The following is a 6,223-nucleotide window of genomic DNA, read 5'->3' on the forward strand; positions in this document are numbered from 1 at the left end:
ATGGAATCATGACAGTGTATGACACTGAGTTGAACACTGAACCTACAATGGAAAATTTGGGACAACTTGTGAGCTCTGAGCAGTGGAGGATTTTTTCATATTAATGTTGACTTCCTGACTTTGCTGATGTGCATTTTGGTTGTCTAGGAGAGTTAATTCCTAAAAAGAAATGCTCACCACAACCAATACTATCACTAACACTTCCTGGCATCCTAGTTCATGTATATATTACATCAGTGAGCAACCTGCATGTGGCTTTCAGTTCAGTTGCTTAAGAACAAACAACACCTTGTAAAAGAATGGAGAACAGAGCAATGTGTTGAGAGTAAAAGTGAGAATTCACAAACACAGTGACAAGAATGCCAAGATGGGTTATAAAAAAAAATGAGTCAAAGAGAGATGAAGCACTCAAATAAGGGATAAGAGTATTCAAAAAAGGCAGATATCTAGTAAGTCTTGGAATTGGGGTAGTCATCAAGGATAACAAGTGCAGGAGACATAAAAGAACAGCTAGCTGTAAATGTCTAATAGTTTTTATCATATTTGTTGTCTAGAGGCCAGGGTTCTGTTAGCTGCTTCACTAAAAACTGACCATAAATATTCATTAACAGAAAGAGCAAAATACTGATATGCACTACAACATGAATACTCCTCAAAGAGATTAATGGGGGTGGGAATCCCTCTTTGATTATAGCACAGGAGAACTCATTTGTAATATCAAAACAGAGGCATTACACCTCAACTTTCTCATCTGTTTGTTACTTGGAGACAACTACAGTACCTAACTCATATAGGTTTTATAAGGATCAAATGAGATAAAAACAGATCAAAATCTTAGATCAATGTCCAGCACTTAATAAAGGTTTATGGCACACATGAACACACAAACACACAGTGCTTATATTTTTAAAAAACAAGATGTATGTAGTAAGTTACAAGCAAAATGCACTGATATTTAAATTATAAGCATTATAATTTATATTAATTATATATAAATTTATATAAATATAATTTTATATATAATTAATATAAATTATAAGGATTCAGACTTAAAGATACAACAACTAAAGTTTATCCAAAACCTGTTCCTTACTCAAGGTAAATAACTTGAAATACTTTGGGAGAACTTTTTAAATTCACATATGAAGTGTCAGAACACAGGAAACTTACCAAATACATTGGTGCTTTCCTCATATTTAGGATCTAAATACAGTATAAGGAATGATAAGACTCCCTCAGTCTCCCATCTTCCTAAGTAGATATTTTGATGCATAACTTCCTGGGTACATGATTTTTCAGTATTTTCCACATTTCTTTCTAGATATGTCCTTTATTAAGAATGAATTTCCAGCTAATAATTTTGCTCTAGTATTTTTTATATTATAAAGAGCAGGCTGTTACTTATCTTAACAACATAATCCTGAGGGCCAGGCAGTGGCACACTTGGTTAAGTGCTCACATTACAGAACAAAGATCCGTCAAACCCCTGGTCCCCACCTGTAGGGGGAAAGCTTCACAAGTGGTGAAGCAGAGCTGCAGGTGTCTGTTTCCCTCTCTGTTCTTCTCCCTCCCCTCTCAATTTCTGTCTCTACCCAATAATAAATAAATACTTTTTAAAAAAAAGATATAATTCTGGACCAATTCCCCATATTCAATACTGCTGAGGCCAAAGGCACCTACTTCACATAGAAACTCAACCATGTGTCCTTGTCCTTTATAACATATGCTGCACTACTGAGAAGGCACCAAAGCTTCTTCTTCCCAGTAGGTAACAAATAGTGATACAGACTCTACCTCCTGAATTCAATGCTGTTCTGTTGACTCCTTCATTAGAGGCATACAAGATGCAAAGTGGCTAACCTACTCTCCATTGGCAAATAAACAGCTATGTAGCCTGAATCCTTCAAAATAACTACTCCATTGAACATGACCTGTCTGTCTTTGGTTAAGCAACTTTCTCTCCAGAATCAACATTTATGTTCTCTCATTTATAACTTCTATGGCCATTTATAAAATGAACTTCTGTTTCATATTCTCTGAAAACGTTCTTAACATGAGGAAAACAGAAATGCCTTTCAATATTTGAAAAATGTCATTTGGACAACTTCAAAAACAAATTCATTCTTTAAATGGCATTATAAAAATACATTAGTCTTTGCATGGTTTTACATGGAAATATAGACCTTTGAATATTTAAATATAGCTTCTCTTTACAAAAAAAAGTCATTAATATCCCTAAAGAAATAATTTAAATGCACAAATGCAAAACACACTTTACATACTACTACCCATCTACTGTACAGCTTGGGGTAAATATAACAAAAATATATGCAAGATATTAAACAAGGACAAGGCTAATAAAATATCCATTGCAGAAATAATTTGACTTTCATTCATCTGTTTTCTAATCTTCAAATTAAACCAAAGTATGTGACAAAGAAGCACACTTTATGTCCTGCCAAATTCTAAAAGGAAAGCATTTCTAATTTAATGAAATTAGAATTTTATATACTTTCAAGTTTATCTAGAAGATAAAAACTTAGTAATATTTCCAAAATGTTTTCTTAAATACCTTAGTATTTCCTTTTTCTTTTATATTTTAGTAATATAAATTTTAAATATAAATCTCTTTCCTCTCAAAAAAAATGGTACTTAGAAGAGTTACCAGTGAAAAAAAAGGTAGTAAGTTTAACTTTAGTTTGTGTCATTTAGGTAAGAACTGTCCTCTCTGTGTGATACAGTTACAATATACCAATCCATAACTTAATATTTAGTCACTATTTGGGACTAAATTATTAGTATGCAATTTATACATGACATTTTGCTTTCAAATTTATACTTATACTTGTTTGTTTATACTTGTTTGTCAAGTATCTATTAATAGTACTTAGTGGAACTAATTAAATATCTACCTCACAGTAAAAGATGCCACCTATAGAATTTTGAAAATAGCAGCTGCTTGTTTACTTCTTTATTCTCCCTAACACTGAAACACTGCTTCAGCATGGTGGCTCACAGTAGTATTTTAAGAAAATAAATTCAAATGTCTTCATATGAGGCAAGGTTGAAGTAACTTTGCAACTAAATTACGAACATGTGCTCATTTGTTGTTAACATAATTACTGTCCCAAATTTATAGCAAAGTACAACACAACACCACTGTGACATACCACAGGTTAAATAATGTCCCCTGAAGTAAAATTAGATTTAGAAACCAACTGTTAACATATTTCATTAATTTTGAGGGTACATATCATAATGGTTATGCAAAGAGACTCTCATGCCTGAGGCTCCAAAGTCCCAGGTTCAATCCACTGTAAACCAGAGCTGAGCAGTGTCCTGGTATAAAAAAAAAAAAAAAAAAAAGCATATTTCATTCACCTAAGGGTGAATCACTTTTATCCTGAAAATATGATACATTAAACTTGTGCGACAAAATGTGGGAGCATCAAATTATAGCTGGCATTCCTACTTCCCTTTAACAGTAATGACAGAGAAGGACCCAGGGAACCCAACAGAGCACACACATTACCATAAGGGAGGACCAGAGTTCTAGTCCCTGGTCCCCACCTGCAGGGTAGATGCTTCATGGACGGTTGAGCAGCCCTGCAGATGTCCTTCTTTCTCTCTATTTCTATTTTCCCTCTTTGTCATGCCTGGCTCTCAGTCACTATCAAAAAGACAGAACAAGGAAAACTAAAACTTGGCTTCAGGAACCATACAGACACTGAGTCCCAGAGTTAACTGGCAGAAAAGAAAAAAAAAAAGAAGAAGGATAAAAGGACCCAGAGTCCTTGATTTAACAGGATGACTGGCTATCTCTGTGCCAGATGAAAGAGTGTCTCTACATAACAGATCTCAACATATTCTGAGTACCTCAAATCTAAACTGCATCTCTTAACATATTTTATCTGAATTAGTAAACTCAACAAGTTTCAATGAAAATCAAATACATGAATTTTTTTAAAATCGGGAAAAAGGAGCTACACTTAGTTTATCAATTTTATAAGATTTTTTTGAAATATCAGATTATATGTAATTTATTAATAAGTAGTGGCATGCCCAAATTACTACTTCTGTAATTTTAATTCAAATTAATTTTTTAAGAAATCACATGGTAATGTGTAAAATATTTTTAAGAAGAAAGGATATAACATAACCTAGATTTTCTTTTTTTAAATGGCCTTCATTTTCTTTTTTTCTCTTTTTTATTTTTTATATATTTTTATATTACAGAATTACATGTCCCTACATTTTCTTATTAAACTGTTAACTCATGGTGAAGAGGAAAGATAATGTTTTTTAAATCATAACCACACAGGTAAGATAATTTTCTCTTTAGGATCTAATGATGTTAAGGAAAACCTACAGAGATTACAGATGTACCTGGATCCAAATGAGAAAAAGTCAGACATGAAAATGCAACTTGAATGAAGCAGGGGGCTTGTCATGTATATAAAGCCACCAGGTAGTTTTTAAAACTCAATTGCACATGATGGAACCTCATTCTCTGGAATATTTTTCAAAGAAAGATAAAGTGTATTTTGTGATTACTTAAGTCAACCTCTCAAAAACTTAATTTATATCATTACTTCTTTTTGGTTAGTCAGCTAGTTTATGATGTTTGACAATATCACTTTAAAAAAAAAACAAAAAAGTTCTCTGAGAATGTTTATAATGCAAAAAAAAATATTAACTGTCCTTTTTTATTATTACTACTGCCAGGGTTATTGTTGGGGCTCAGTGCTGGCACTACAAAACCACTATTCCTTGCAGCCATGTCTTCCGTTTTTCTCTCTCTTTCTAATTTTTATTAGATGGGACAGAGAGAAGTTAAGAGATGACGGGGAGATAGAAAGAGAAGAGAAAGATAAACACCTGCAGACCAGATTCACCACATAAAGTGGACTCCCTGCAGGTGGAGAGTGGGGTTCAAACCCCGGTCCTTGCTCTTGGTAATATGTATGCTTAACCAGGTATACTACCACCCAGCTCCAGTGACATGTCCTCACATGTACTATTTCTAACTCACATGTACTATTTTTTAAAGTAAAAATAAACATTCATGGAGTCGGGTGGTAGCACAGCAGGTAAGCGCAGGTGGTGCAAATTGCAAGGACCGGCATAAGGATCCCGGTTGAGCCCCCAGCTCCCCACCTGCAGGGGAATCGCTTCACAAGCTGTGAAGCAGGTCTGCAGGTGTCTTTCTCTCCCCCTCACTGTCTTCCCCTCCTCTCTCCATTTCTCTCTGTCCTATCCAACAGTGACAACAACAATAATAACTACAACAATAAAACAAGGGCAACAAAAGGGAATAGTAAAAAAAAAAAAAAAGTTTTTTAAAATAAATATTCAGTGTTTGCCAGTTTCACATCTGAAATACAACTTGACAATAATTGAAACAATCATAAAGAGAAATGAGGCACATGATTTGAGCAACAAAATTGTATACTCTATGCAAAATCAGATGAGCTCTTTGACAGCAAATGGATCAAAGCAACCTTTGAATTTTAAAAAGTGACCTCAGTCACTAATTTTAAATGAATATAAAAGTTCTGATAAATGATGTCTCTAGCAAATAGTTGAAAACCCAATAGTCTTCCCACCAGATTTGGGAGAGCTAAGTATATTACACATCAAATACATTTTCAGCCTACTATCTGTAATACAAATGTTTCTAGGTTAGCGCACTACCTTGCAATTTGATTGATAACCTTGTCCTCATTCTATCAGGAAATGATAGCTCAGACATATACTTCTCAAAGCACATATTTTAGCAGGTCTAAAAGGCTTCCTTTGTTTTTTCCTGGGATGTGTTTTCTTACCATCCTTCTGACTTCCTTCAATACTGGAGGAGCCTTGCCCAAGTTGCTTGAGTGAAGAACTCAACTGTAGTGTCTACCATCACCTTACCAAGCTGGAAGGTGTCTTGGCTGGTCTCTTCACCTTCTGTAGCCTACTGACATCAAATCTTCTCTTAAGATGTATTCTAGTAAAAGTGCTCCTGAACTGGTAATTATGACATAAAAAGACAGAATATTTTGAAATACACTTTCTGATTACATCACTTAGTTTGGTCCCAATCCAGATTGATTATTTTTCTGAAGCAGTTCTCTTTTTTGTGCTGAATGATTGCTTTATAAAGTGTTGGGGGGGGGGGGAAGAACCTGGCTTGCTATTAGTTGTCAACTTCTTTCTCTGAGTTTTTTTACTGTCTGAAAAC

This window comes from Erinaceus europaeus, chromosome 7, assembly GCF_950295315.1.
Source record: "Erinaceus europaeus chromosome 7, mEriEur2.1, whole genome shotgun sequence".
NCBI classification, from domain to species: domain Eukaryota; kingdom Metazoa; phylum Chordata; class Mammalia; order Eulipotyphla; family Erinaceidae; genus Erinaceus; species Erinaceus europaeus.